This window comes from Enhydra lutris, unplaced genomic scaffold (assembly GCF_002288905.1).
Source record: "Enhydra lutris kenyoni isolate GAN:26980312 unplaced genomic scaffold, ASM228890v2 scaffoldscaffold12, whole genome shotgun sequence".
NCBI lineage: Eukaryota > Metazoa > Chordata > Mammalia > Carnivora > Mustelidae > Enhydra > Enhydra lutris.
In genome coordinates this window covers 42,932,244-42,947,427 of record NW_019154096.1, presented here as the reverse complement: position 1 = coordinate 42,947,427, position 15,184 = coordinate 42,932,244, and the positions used below count along the sequence as shown (strand labels likewise).

General features: G+C 43.3%; 1 long non-coding RNA gene across 2 annotated transcripts; it reads left to right on the top strand.

The window, feature by feature from the left end:
• The first annotated feature begins 590 nt into the window (after positions 1–590).
• LOC111144853 lies at positions 591–14,483 on the top strand. Of its 2 annotated transcripts, XR_002640443.1 has the most exons (4): positions 591–670; positions 954–1,018; positions 6,660–6,798; positions 14,159–14,483. It is a non-coding gene; the product is annotated as an uncharacterized LOC111144853 (long non-coding RNA). The 2 variants fall into 2 exon arrangements; XR_002640442.1 differs by lacking the exon at positions 591–670 and having other exon boundaries at positions 899–1,018.
• The last annotated feature ends 701 nt before the right edge of the window (positions 14,484–15,184 follow it).

Genomic DNA, 15,184 nt, shown 5'->3' with positions numbered 1-15,184 from the left:
GCTACAGAAATGGCAACTCTGGTCCGCGATACTGCTAATTCCAGCTGTGTACATGTGCTTAACGAGCAACTCCCCATCAAGGGCTGACAAGTTCAGACTGTCTCGTTTAGAGCAAAAACACGGGTGGCCTGGATGTAGTAGGAACTCAAAATCGAACTGGAGCGTTTCTCCAGCAACGAACATTCTAGCACCCCGCCCCGTCTCTGAGAACCAGGCCAGAGGGCCAAAGCCCTGTCCTCCGGGGGAACCGGGTGCCAGGAGAAGCGACCCGATAGTGCGGAGTAGCGACCCAAGAGCCGGGAGCACAGCCCGCGCCCGCTACTCAAACTCCGCCCCTGGAGCCGCCTTTATGTCTCCGCTGTTCTCTGTTCCTTCTTTCTCCCTCGGCAGGAAATGGCTCCCATTTTCTTCTCTCATGGTGGTCTTCGACCCAGGCGTCTTTGGGGCTCATTGTCTGGGGTGCTTTTCAGTCTGTACTCTCCGGGGCTCAGGAGCGCTCTGCCGGCCGCTGCCCTCCGGCCCGCCTCCGCTGGCTCCGGCTCCCGCACACGCTCGGCGGGCCAATCTCCGCTCCGGGCCGGGCGCGTCACAATGGCGCCCTCGCGGCGCGCCACCCGAGCCAACCCCACGCCCCGCCGCGCTCCATTTCCAGCTCCATCTTCCCGGAGAGGTGGGGTTCTGCAGGGAAAGAGGCCGGCTGGGGCGCGGGCTCCCGGGGTATGGGATAGGTACTGGGTACAGGGCCGAGCGGGGACCGAGCAGGGACCGAGCAAGCCCAACACCGCGTGCACCCATCGGGCGGGAGTTGTGCACTCGGGCCTGCGGTGCGCTAGGCCCGGCCCCGCGGAGGCCCCGCCCAGGGCGCGCTGCCAGGGGTTTCCATGGTGATGGCAAACTAGCCTCAACTGCCTCAGCTACGACGGCCAAGTTCCCCGCGTTCCACCCTCTTCTAGGTGCTCAGAGGGACGATCGAGGTGCCGGCTGTGAAGAGCGGGAGCGTGGAGACTCGGATCCCGAGGTGAGGGGCTGGACGGGCGGCGGGTCCGAGGCTGAGGGCCGCACTACTGGGACCGACCGAGAACTGGGCCCTTGGGTGTGGGGACAGTGGGACTGAGATCTGGAGTGTTATGTGTGTGTGTATGTGGGGGGTCTGTGGAAGGATTCATTGTAGAGGGAGCCAAGATTCTTGGCTCCAGTGGGGGAATCGCCAGTCCATCTGGGGAGATGGAGATAAGGGGATCTAGAGGGACTGAGTTTGAGGAATCCCTTTCTTAGGCCAGGGATGGCGGGGGAGTCCTAGACCCGCAGGTCTGAGACGTCTGCGCCAGCCTGCAGGGACACCTTTAAGGGTAGTGAGACGTGGAGGGGCGGGGGGGGGGGGCTCTTAATTAAAGGCAATATATTCACATATTTCAAGAGTCACAAACTTGCACAAGGCTTTACTACTCAAAAACTTTATTCTCTCTATAGCTCCATTTCCTGCCTCCCTGAGGAAATAATTTCAAACCTCTAAACTTGTCTTCTCCAGAAATTTTACTTCTTCCTCTTTTATCTGCATCTCTTCTCTGTGCTCTTCTTTTATTTGCTTCATTAAATTTGAACACTTCAGTCTGAAATATTTCTTTTTTTTTTTAAAGATTTTATTTATTTATTTGACAGAGATCATAAGTAGGCAGAGAGGCAGGCAGAGAGAGAGGGGGAAGCAGGTTCCCTGCTTAGCAGAGAGCCCGATGCGGGGCTCGATCCCAGGACTCTGGGATCACGACCTGAGCCGAAGGCAGAGGCTTTAACCCACTGAGCCACCCAGGTGCCCCTGAAATATTTCCTCATTGATTTCCTTTGTCTCTTGTCACACTTTGCTGCTCCCTGTGTGTAGTCAGCCGTTTGTTTTTCTTTACCTTTTCCTAGTCATACCCTTGATTACTTTTTGCACTGATTCCTTTTTGACAACTCATCTTGGAATAAGCCTAAATTCAGAGGGGTGGGAATGGGTCCAGAGCTTTGTCTCGGCTCTCATATACTTTCTGTATGATCAAGATTTTCATGTGTAGTGGTTTTTTCATTTTAAAAATAAGAAATAAGACATATAAGGGTTATATTGTAAAACATGTCTTGAAGGTGATAAGAATACTACTTAACCTAAAATCTGTGTATGTACCACTAATCTTAATAGAACTCTACCCTGATTTATAACTTTTGGTATAGTATCAATCATTAACTGCCTCCATTACTGTTTTGATTTTATACTTTTAAATTACTTGTTTTTAATTAGAATTTAACTAAAATTGTTTTTATTCCTTCCTCCCCAAAATGTATTGAATAGTTTTGATGTAGTAAAGATGTTAGGGTTCAAAGCCGAGAGCCAAAAAGGAATTCTTGAGACGTCTTTGGTGCAAAAAGATGATTTTTTTAAAGCAGGGGGACAGGACCCGTGGGCAGAAAGAGCTACCATGGGGTCATGAGGAGTGGCCCATTGTATACTTTAAAGTTGGAAGGGGGTTAGGAATAGTGTAAGTCTCTAAGGAATTTTGGAAGCAAGGTTTCCAGGACCTTGAGGGGGCTAGCTATTGTTAGGAAAAAGTCATTTATTACAATCTAATAAAACCTTAGTCATGTGACCCCCACATGTATATTGGTGGGCCATATGCTTGGGGGTTGATTACCAACACATATATTGGGGGATTGAGGGGGTTAGAGATAAGGGAAGTTTCTAAAGGAATTTTTATGTGTTAAAGTAGACTTACAGGATCTTGGGGGAAAGGGGTGTCAGGCCAGGATTGACTTTTGACCTTAGCAAAATATTAACATCAAGGTAGTTGAGTCCCTAGAGGAATGTCACTCTGCCTGTTTCAAGGACTTGTCAAGGGTCTGTAGGTAGTAAGGAAATTTAATAATTTTTCTTCTGCCTTTGTTTACCACATAAGTTTTGCATGTCTTTGGATTCTATATATTAATTGTTTTCATACTGTTTTCCTCAGTGCCTTTCTTTTGTTAATTAGCCTTGTCTGTTGTCTTCATAGGATTATTCTAAGACCAAGTATATAGCTGTAATATTTTTTGCTGCTTTATAGTATTCCATTTAATAAGCAGGCAACAACTTACTTCTCCACTATTCTGTTAAAGGACATATAGGTTGTTTCCAGTTTGGGATATTATAAACAGTGGTATTTTGATCCAGCACGTGTCTTCTGGGGGCACCCGTGATATGGGAAACAAAGGCAGAAGGAAATGTAGATAAAATTAAATGTCCATATAACCTGCAGCCCATTGACAAATACTTGAGGCAAGCAGAATATAATCATCCTCCCAGAAGCTCCTGACTGTCTCCTAATTGTCTTAATGTTAATGACTTGCTAAACGGAAATACAGTCTCCATTTGACAATAGCGAGGTCTCTGATATCCTGTGTCGTCTTTAGCTTATGAAGATCCTTTTGAAACTTCTCTTATCTCGTGAATTCTTTCTTGGTTGTTAGCTCCAACCTCACCCCACCAAACCTCACCTATATTCCAAAACTATGTCACATGTGCCAGACTTACTTTAGACTGTCCCTACTGCGGAATTCCTGGGTTCTAGGATTTGCCCACATTTAACTTCCTCACATAAAGATACTTTGGAAAACAGTTGTACCAGTTTACCTCCCTCAAGCCAGTGGGACTGCTAGATTATAGAGTGAGTAAATGTTTAACTTTGTAAACAATTACCAAACTTTTCCAGAGTTTCTGTACCATTTTCCCATTAGCAATGCATGAGAGTTGCAGTTCGACATGTTTGCTAATACTTGATATTGTCAGTTTTAAAAACTTAAAATATTTATTTTAGCTATTCTAATGGAGCATATGGCCATATTTTATTATGGCTCTATTTACTTATTTAAAAGATTTTTAAAATTTATTTATTTATTTATTTGACAGAGAGAGAGAGAGAGAGAGATCACAAGTAGGCAGAGAGGCAGGCAGAGAGAGAGGGGGAAGCAGGCTCCCTGCTGAGCAGAGAGCCTGATGCAGTGCTCAATGTGGGGCTCTATCCCAGGACCCCAAGATCATCCCAAGTCAAGGCAGAGGCTTAACCCACTGAACCACCCAGGTGCCCCTGAATGTTAAGATCTTCTGTTACAGTCCCAGAGGTTCCTGAGGTTTGGTTCTGGTTTTTTGCTGCTCTATTTTGTCTGTCATTCAGATTGAGTAATTTCCATTATTTGTATTCAAGTTCACTGATACCCTACTACTCCCCCTCACCCTTCTTCATTCTGCTTTTGGGCCCATCTAGTGAGTTTTTTAGTTTGTAATTATATTTCTCAGTTATAGAATTTCTGTTTGGTTCTTTAAATCTTCTGTTTCTTTGCTGAATTGTACTTTTTCAGTTGTTTCAAACATGTTTGTAATTGCTCACTGAAGCATTTTTGTGATAGCTGCTTTAAAATCCTTGTTAGATATTGCAGATATTAGTGTTGATAATGGTTTTCTTTTCTCATTCAAGTGGCATTTTCATGGCTCTTTGTATGACATTTCTTTAAAATTGGATCCTGGACATTTTGAGCAATTTTTCAGGCTCTGACTCTTACTAAATCTTCTGTGTTGTTGTTGTTTTTAAGATGTATTTATTTATTTATTTTATTATTTACTATTTTATTATTTTATTTTTATTTTATTTTACTTGAGAGAGAGAGAGAGAGTGAGAGTGAGCGTATGAGCAGGGTAATGGGGTAGAGGGAGAAGCAGGCTCCCCATTGAGCAGGGAGCCTGATGTGGGATTCCATCCCAGGACTCTAAGATCATGACCTGAGCTGAAGCCGGGTGCTTAATGACTGAGCCACCCAGGTGTCCAGATTTATTTATTTTAGAGAAGGATAGAGAGCAGGGGCGAGGGATAGAGAGAGAGGGAGGGAGAATCTTCAAGTAGATTCCCCGCTGAGCACAAAGCATGTTGCCGGGCTTGATGCCAGGACCCTGAGATCATGGCTGATCCAAAATCAAGAGCCCTACTACGCTCAACCGACTGAGCCACCCAGGCACCCCTGTTTCCGTTTTTTAATGTAAGAATTAACAAAACTATTTTGCATAAAAGATATTCTTTTACAGGTGACTTAGTCTCTCATATTTCTTTTTTTTTTTTTAAGATTTTATTTATTTATTTATTCAACAGAGAGAGAGATCACAAGTAGGCAGAGAGACAGAGAGGGGAGGGGAAGCAGGCTCCCCGCCGAGCAGAGAGCCCGATGTGGGACTCGATCCTAGGACTCTGGGATCATGACCTGAGCCGAAGGCAGAGGCCCAACCCGCTGAGCCACCCAGGCACCCTCTCATATTTCTTTGAATATATTAGACACACATCTTTCAGAATCTCTTGTTTGGTGTATTGGCTTATTTTCCTTCAGTATTAGTTTTTGTCCTTCTGGTTGCATAATACTCTTCGGGGTGTTGGTGTTTCTCCGATGTCATGTGAGAGTCCTGCTGGCGTGACTCCAAATACTATTGACTTCTACCCTTTACTGGCAACAGGATGGAGCGTTGTGTGGTCTGGGTGTGGGAGAAAGTAGTGAGGTGGCATTCCTAAGGTATCTTAGTTGCTGCCAGACACCGAGGGCGCTTCTCTGAGGCTCTGGTTGTACTAACTGTGTCCACCTGGGAGTGGACCCACAGCTGCTTTCAGCCGTCTGGGCTGGAGGAGGAGGGAGCCCCAGCCCTCAGACTGTCTGTGGTGCTTCTTGCCTCTTTTCATGCTGTCATCTTCTGCTATTCTTAGGCTTTTAAAAATCTGCATCCAGGGATGCAAGGGTCCTGAATTGTGGATCTAATCTGTGGTCATCCCATCTTTAAATCCCTAAAAATTTCATGTCCACTGAGGGTGATGATTCTCATTTTCCAGCAATGATAGCCACTTATGTTTTTAGGATACCTTTTGTCATTTTTATAGTTTTTGGTCCAAAGGCCTACTGAAGTATGTGCTCTGAGTGTCATTTTGATTCCATTCAATTATAGACTCTCTGTAATGTCAGATAGTGCTTGTAGGTGGGGTGGGCGTATCTGTACAAGCTTTGGAATCAAGAGTCTTGGGATTAAATCTCAGCTCTGAAACCTATTTGATATTCTTTTTTTTTTTTTTAAAGATTTTTATTTATTTATTTGACAGAAATCACAAGTAGGCAGAGAGGGAGGCAGAGAGAGGAAGGGAAGCAGGCTTCCCCGTTGAGCAGAGAGCCCGACGCGGGGCTCTATCCCAGGACCCTGAGATCATGACTTGCGCTGAAGACAGAGGCTTCAACCCACTGAGCCACCCAGGCACCCCCCATTTGATATTCTTTTTTTTTTTTTTTTTTAAAGATTTTATTTTTTTATTTGTCAGAGAGAGAGAGAGAGAGGGAGAGAGAGCAAGCACAGGCAGATAGAATGGCAGGCAGAGGCAGAGGGAGAAGCAGGCTCCCTGATGAGCAAGGAGCCCGATGTGGGACTCAATCCCAGGACGCTGGGATCATGACCTGAGCCGAAGGCAGCCGCCCAACCAACTGAGCCACCCAGGCGTCCCCCCATTTGATATTCTTAAGGCCATTTATATTTCACTTTACCTTCCTCATCTATAAAATGGGGAAAATAATGTTTATTATGTATTCTTGTTACATATATTAAATGAAAAATTATTCAGTTTTTACTTTGTTTTCAGCCACAAAAGATTGCACCCAAACTAGTTTGATGCTCTCCTGTCCAGTGTCCCTTCATTGATGCTTGGTCCTGAAGGCATTGGAGGCCCAGCTCACCTTGGTGCTGTCTGCTGAATTTGTGCAGAATTTCCAACATTGAAGGTGGGGTATCAAGTGTTCATTTCCTTTTTTGTTTAACTCTAAACAGAAGATATAGCAAATGGCCTTAAAAAAAAAGGAGGGGGGGAGAGAGAGAAACTGTGGAACACAGATATATTAAATTATTCAAGTCCCACAGAATCGAAGCAGCTCAGGGTTGAAGGGCAGTGGCATATATAGTATTAGTCAAACAGCTCAAGCTGATATAGCTTGTTTTGTAGGAAAACTCCACTGGCTACAATCTAATCTTATACAGGGAGCCCAGGAAAAATGTGCAGCTTGTTATTACAGAAGTGGAAGCTGTGTAACCAATTTGTACATGAAATTGTGAAATCAGTATTTTTAAAAAATTCCCTTTTCAGTATTTTGTAATGCCTCAAAATGTCTCTTGCATTTTGAGCTTGCTTCAGTTTATATTGTAGTAGTGTACCTCAGCAATTAAATGTGCATATTGAAATGATTTCAGTTATGTGAAATAAAAAAATAAAAATAAAATATCTAAAAATACCATGTTGCTATAAACACATTTGAAAAATTCAATTAAAGGTATTAGATTCATCATTTTTAAAAATTTTGATTTCTTGGGGCACCAGGGTGGCTTATAGGTTAAAGCCTCTGCCTTTGGCTCAGGTCATGATCCCAGGATCCTGGGATTGAGTTCCGCATGGGGCTCTCTGCTTTAGCGGGGAGCCTGCTTCCCCACCCCCAACCCCCTGCCTGCCTCTCTGCCTGCTTGTGCTCTCTGTCAAATAAATAAATAAAATCTTTAAAAAATTCTTTTTTGTAATTTCTTTTATCCTAATCCTTTTTAAAAGATTTTATTTATTTTAGAGAGAGAGAGCACACTTGAACAGGGGGAGGAACAGAGGCAGAGGGAGAGGGAGAGAATCTTCACGCTGAGTACAGAGCCTGATGCAGGGCTTTATCCCATGACCCTGACATCATAACCCTAATGGAAACCAAGAGTCCAACACTCAGCCAACTGAGCCACCCAGGAGCCCCTTTGCATCCTAATCTTTTTGGTTTTTCTTTTTTAAGTCTTATTTTTATTTAAGTAATCTCTACACCCAATGTGGGGCTCAAACTCACAACCCCAAAATCAAGAATTACATTTTTTTTTTTTTTTTTTAAAGAATCACATGCTTTTATGACTGAGCCAGCCAGGTGCTCCTCTAATCTGTTTTTCTTTATTTATAATCCTTAAGGTAAGTTAAGATTTTACGACATTCAGTTTGTAAATTGAAACATGATACTGTAGGTTTTTGGTCTTTGTGATTATATGAAATTGTGAAGCCTCAATTTAAAGCTTTCTCTTTTTTTTTTTAAGATTTTATTTATTTATTTGACAGAGAGAGATCACAAGTAGGCAGAGAGTCAGGCAGAGAGAGAGGGGGGAAGCAGGCTCCCTGCTCAGCAGAGATGCTGAGGCAGATGTGGGGCTCGATTCCAGGACCCTGAGACTATGACCTGAGCCGAAGGCAGCGGCTTAATCCACTGAGCCACCCATGCGCCCCTTAAAGCTTTCTTTTTAACGTTAGTTCATTTTATTTTATTTTATCTTATTTATTATAAAGATTTTATTTATTTATGAGAGAGAGATTGAGCACGAGCTGAGTGGGGAGGCAGAGGGAGAGAAGAAGCAGGCTTCCCACCAAGCAGGGAATCCCAAGCAGGGCTCTATCCCAGGACTCCCCAGAGTCATGACCTGAGCCAGAGGCAAACACTTAACCCACTAAGCCATGCAGGTGCCCCCTGTTAGTTCATTTTAAGTGTGTTTTGCTAAAGTGAAACATTTAACTAAAATTGCTATTACCAAGTTAAATTATTTTTCGCAGAAAGATTCATAGGACTCAGGATATAGTTATCCTTGTGGCTAAGATTTATTACATTATAAGGACCCAAAGCAGACTCACCAGAGGGAAAAAGGCTCATGGGGTGATATCTAAAAGAAACCAGACCTGAGCTTCCTAGACTCCCCTTACTGGAGTCACACAGGATGCACTGAATTCTCCCACAACAAGTAGCAACAACTTTTGTGAAGCGCTGTCTACGAGGGAAGCTCACCAGAGGCTAGGAATTCACGTTCTTCCTCAGGAGTCAGTCATGGAGGCACACATTGCTGGCGTTACCGTGCCAGTCGCTGAAATTCCAGATGCTCCGAAGGAAAGCGGGTGTCCGGCATACATTTTGTTTGTCATTTTAAGTGCCATGGGCCACTCTTACCATTTAGGGAAAGTTTTATATGAGTGTATGCAACTGTTTACCAGGCCAGTTCTCAGATGCCAGCCAGGGACCAGCCTTGCAGGCAGGCCTTGATAAGGTTAGCAGGTTCAGGCCTGCTGTGTTAAATTCTTTTTGGCATGAAATAGAAATGGTATAAACAAACCAATTAAACAACTGAAATTATCAGAATGGATTAGAAAAAGACTCATTGTGTATAAAAAAGTCTAGGTAGTTTTTTTTTTTGTTTGTTTTTTAAGATTTTACTCATTTGGTTACCAGATTTAATTTGATGGAGTTCTCTTCATGTTAAATCATTAGTAAAATGTTGCATCGGGCTATCAAAAATCTTTAGTTACAAGAGTGTATTATCTCCCTGCTCCTGTTCTAAAATCATGTTCAGAGTCCTATGGTGTATTTTCTATATTCCAGTCACAAGAACCCTCTTTGGTTATTAATAAAATCCGGGGAGGTGCTTTAGCAGCTCAGGTGCTCCTGTGAGAGGTCTGCCTTCTGCCATGATTGTGATCTGTGGCCATGATACTACTTTTTTCTTAAGGCTGCTGTACAAATTGCCACAAATGTGGTAGCTTTAAACAGAAATTCTCTCACAGGTCTAGAGGCCAGAAGGTGTTGGTAAAATTGGCTCTATCTGGCGTTTCTGAGAGGGGCTCCATTCCAGTCCCCTCTCCTAGCTTTTCATGGCTTCCGGCTGTCCTTGGTGTTCCTCGGTTGGTGGCTGCCCTACCATTTCTGCTACCATCTTCACATGGCTTTTTCTTCTATCTCGGTACAGCTCCTTTTCTGTGTCTTATAAGGACACCCGTCATTGGATTTAGGGCCCATCCTAATCCAGGATGATCTCATCTTGAGATTCTTTAATTATACCTGCAAAGAACCTTATTCCAAGTAAGGTCACCTTCACACGTTCCAGGGATTAGGACTTGGACATAATCCTCTTGGGAGGCCGCAATTAAACTCACTACAGTACTAGTTTGTTTACTAAATGTAACAATTTGCCCAAGCCCCTGTTTGGGTCAGGAATGGTGCCAGGCCCTGGAAATATAAAGATGACTAAGAGTGATATCTTTTTTAACATCACAGAGCCTAATTCCAAAAAAAAAGATATAAAACCCCTCACACACAGAATGAAATCTAAGTATAATGAAGAGATAAATACAAATCTTGTGGAAACACGAATTGGGATACTCACAAAAGAATTCCTTAAAAAGAATGTTTGCCCAAAACTGCCCTGTCTGATACGAAGCCACATGTGGCTGTTGAGCACTTGAAATGTGGCTGTTGTGACTAAAGAACTGAATTTTTCCCGATGCCTGGGAGGCTCAGTCATGAAGTATCTGCCTTCGTCTCAGATCATGATCCCGAGGTCCTGGATCAGGGCCCTCTTGGGGCTCCCTGCTTGTCGGGAGGCCGGCTTCTCCCTTTCCCACTTCCCCTGCTTGGTGTCTCTCTCTGTTAAATAAATAAAATCTTAAAAACAAAAAAACTGAATTTTTCCTTTTAATTTTTTAAAGATTTATTTATTTTTTTTTATTTTGAAGGAGAGAGTGAGCATGCTCGGGGGGAGGGGCAGAGGGAGAGAATCTTTCAAGCAGATTCTGCTGAGCATGGAGCCCAAGGATAAGGGGCTTGATCCCATGACCCATGAGATCATGACCTGATCTGAAACCTAGAGTTGAGGGCTTAACCAGCCTGAGCCACCCAGGTATCCCTCCTTTTAATTTTAATGTAAGTTTGTATTAAATATAGATATTTGGGGAAAAAATACAGATATTTAATTTAGTTACTGGTATTTCTGGAAAACTTTTAAGTGTGCCTGGAATGATTTGGTATATAAATACTTTTTCAGTAGTAAATTTTAGGGGCTTCTGTGTGGCTCAGTTGGTTGGGCATCTGCCTTCGGCTCAGGTTGTGATCCCAGAGTCCTGGGATTGAGTCCCGCATCAGTCTCCCTGCTCAGCAGGGAGCCTGCTCCTCCCTCACACTCTGCCTGCTTGTGCTCTCATTCTGTCAAATAAATAAAATCTTTTTAAAAAATAGTAAATTTTATGAAATCTAAATACAGATAAAATATTTCTTTTCTTTTTAAATTTTATTTATTTGACACAGAGAGAGGCAGGGAGAGACGGAATACAAGCTGGGTAGTGGGAGAGAGAGAAGCAGGCTTCCTGCTGAGGAGGCATCCTGATTCGGGGTTCAATCCCAGGACCCTGGGATCATGACCTGAGCCAAAGGCAGAGGCTCAACGACTGAGCCACCCAGGCACCCCAGATAAAATATTTTTGATGAAAACTTAGCAATTGAATTGAGATGCTCTTTTTTTTTTTTTTTAAAGATTTTATTTATTTATTTGACAGACAGAGATCACAAGTAGGCAGAGAGGAAGGCAGAGAGAGGGAGGGGAAGCAGGCTCCCTGCCGAGCAGAGAGCCTGACGCGGGACTCGATCCCAGGACCCTGGGATCATGACCTGAGCCGAAGGCAGAGGCTTTAACCCACTGAACTACCCAGGCGCCCTGAATTGAGATGCTCTTAAGTGTGAAATACACACCAGATATTGAAGACTTAGTACAAAAAAAAAAGCTTCATTGTATTGTCTCCATTTCCTCATCTGGAAATTGATTGACAACACCTTCACTGTCCTGATCATATTAGCAATCTATTTGGAAGAGCACTGTCAGTTTCAAATTTTACATCGTTTTATTATTGGAGAGTTTACAATGCCTGCTAATTAGTGGTAGGATGAAAGAGGAGTGGAGTATTAGAAAAGTGTTCCTGCATCTCAAGTAAAAACTGTACTGGTTCTCAGAGGAGAAGGATGATAGCATGCTAAGAATAAGGGACTTATAAAATCCGAATTGATGAAAGTATGTGAAATAAATATCAGAGGCATAAAACTCTTTGTAATAAAAAATGTAAAGTACCTTGATAATTTTTGTATTGATTGTATTGATTACATTTTTATTTAAAAAAATAAAATGTTATTGAAGTTAATTTCACCTGTTTCTTATTTTAAGTAAAATTTAAAATTACATATTCTCATTATATTTCTTTTTTTATATTTCTTTTTTTTTTAATTAAAAAACATTTGTAAATTTTAGACAAAAAGAGAGTATGTGACCAGTGGGGAGGGAGGAACAGAGGGGAAGGGAGAAGAAGGGGGAAAGAATCTCAAGCAGACGCTGAGCTGAGGGCAGACCCCAATGCTCGACTCCATCCCACAACCCTGTTATCATGACCTGACTCTGAGATCATGACCCGAGCCAAAACCAAGTCAGATATGAAACCAAGAGTCAGATGCTCAACCCACTGAGCCACCCGAGCTCAACCAACTGAGCACCCCATCTCATTATATTTCTATTGAACTACAGCACTGCCAGGTCTAAAATGGTGAAAGGGAATGAGATTAGGGAAGAAAGTATTTCACAGAAGAGAAAGAGGTATTCTGGGTCATGATAATTAGTTAATGAATGTATGGATTTAGTTTTATCCCAATGCCCTATTCTTGCTAGATCCCTCTCCACCTTTTAAAAAAAAACCAGGAATGTGAAAGGGTAAGAAGGAAGAGCATTTGCACACGTCTCAGTGTTAATCTCCACCTTTGGGCATGGGGAGCAGTCAGAGCAATAGTAGTCCACCTTTATCTCCAGAGGAATTTACTGAATCTGGGACATTCTTAATGCATTCTGAGGGAAGTATCTGGAAAAAAAAAATCTTGATAATATCTCTGGAAATTTTTGAAACCAGAGATCCCTGTCAGATTAAAAAATCTTTAAACATTAGAGTCTCTTAAATTTTTTTGCCTTTTTAAAAAAAGATTTTATTTATTTATTTGACAGAGAACACAAGAAGGCAGAGAGGCAGGCAGAGAGTGAGGGGGAAGCAGGCTTCCTGTTGAGCAGACAGCCAGTTGCGGGGCTCGATTCCAGGACCCTGAGATCACACCTGAGCCAAAGGCAGAGGCTTAACCCACTGAGTCACCCAGGCACCTCCTTTTTAACCTTTTTTAAAAGGGATTTTACTTTATTATTTTTTAAGTGGTCTCACACCCAATGTGGGGCTTGAACTCTGGACCATGAAATCAGGAGCCTCACACTCTACCAACTGAGCCAGCCAGGTGCCGATATACACAGCAAAATTTATCTTTTCTATTTTTATTTTTTTAAGATTTTATTTATTTGACAGAGAGAGAGCACAAGTAGGCAGAGTGGCAGGCAGAGGGAGAGGGAGAAGCAGGCTCTTCACCGAGCAGGGAGCCCGATGCGGGGCTCCATTGTAGGACCTGGGGATCATGACCTGAGCTGAAGGCAGCCTCTTAACCGACTGAGCCACCCAGGTGCCCCGCAAAATTTATCATCTTAACCATTTCTTTAAAATATTTTTAGAGAGTGCGAGCAGGGAGAGAGAGAATCTCAAGCTGACTCCCGACAGTCTGAGGCAGGGCCCTATCTCAAAACACTGAGATCAGGACCCAAGCTGGAATCGAGTTGAACGCTTACCTGATGGAGGCCCCTAGGCACCCCTGAACCATTTTTTTTTTTTAAAGATTTTATGTATTCATTTGACAGAGAGAGATCACAAGTAGGCAGAGAGGCAGACAGAGAGAGAGAGAGGAGGAAGCAGGCTCCCCACCAAGGAGAGAGCCCAATGTGGGGCTCGATCCCAGGACCCTGGGATCATGACGCGAGCCGAAGGCAGAGGCTTTAACCCTCTGAGCCACCCAGGCGCCCCCCTGAACCATTTTTTAAGCTACAAAGAGAAAACCAGAATACAAGGGAAGAGTTGAAAAATGGAAGAAAAAATGCAGAACATCCAGAAGAGAAATAAGAGAAATGCGGGTGGGTGCGAAGAACTTCACACACACACACACACACACACACCCACCCACCCACCCCTGTTTGTCTTCTACGGAGGACATCACACTCTCCTCCCTTCTGGGAATTTGTCACTCTCAGTAATCCTGCCCCCAGATTCACCTCTTTGTATAGTCCCCTCCCACATTGTGTGAGTGAGGGTCGCCTGTGCCATCAATAGAATGCAGCAGAAGTGGCATGTCACTTCTGGGGCATGTTTCTAAAGTACACTATGTCTTATGTCTCTCGTTCTCTCCCCACCCCCCTCAGATTGGTTGTCCTGAGGGAAGCCAGTTGCCATGTTGAGACGCTCTCAAGGCCAGGAAGTGAGGCGCCTGCCAATAGCCATGTGTTGTGTCATCCTGGAAGCAGATCCTTCATCCCTGGCCAAGCCTTCAGGTGGCTGCAGCCTGGCTGAGAGCTGTGGTGCCACCTCAAGAGAAAGCCTGAGACAGAACCATATAGATGAGCTACTCCTGACTCTCAGAAGTGGTGTGAGATAATAAACGTTTTTTAATTTAAGCCACCAGATTACGGGTTATTTGTTATGTAACAAATAACTAATAACAAATAACTAGTAAAACAAATAATAAACGCCTGCAAATCTGTGACTGTAGCAATTTCCCTTTTTTTTTAAAAGCTGTCTTTTTTTTTTTTTTTTTTTTTTTTTAAGGATTATTTATTTGGTGTGTGTGAGAGAGAGAGCACAAGTAGGGACAGTGGAAGGCAGATGGAGAAGCAGGCTCTCCACTGAGCAAGGAGCCTGATGCGGGACTTGATCCTGGGATGCTGGGACCATGACCGAAGGCAGATGTTTAACCGACTGAGCCACCCAGGCGTCCCTGTAGCAATTTCCTAAGAACTAAATTGCAAAGGGACACTTGTCTCACTATTTTCGTATGTGCACAAGCAGTTTGCTGGACATCAATATATCGAGTTGATAGAAGACTAACACAGTGACTTAAGGAAACAAAACAAAACAAAACAGAAAAACAGCATCACCTCCTTAAGACTTCATCCCTTTTGTCATTTCCGTCAGTTATGTTGAGTTCCCCTTCTGCAGGTTCCTCGGGCTGTAAATCTAGAGCCTCTTAAATTGGTGACAGTGTTGATACTCCCCTGGCCAGCTATTGCTTTTGGAGCTCTATGTTCGACTTGAGTTTCACTTCCAGCATTGTAACTTTTGCTTTCTTTGTTGTAATTTTATCTTCATTGGCCGATTCCCCCTTAGTTATCTATTTTTTTTTTTAAATGCCATTTGAGTTTGTGTAATAGTCTGACTCCGTATTTAACCTT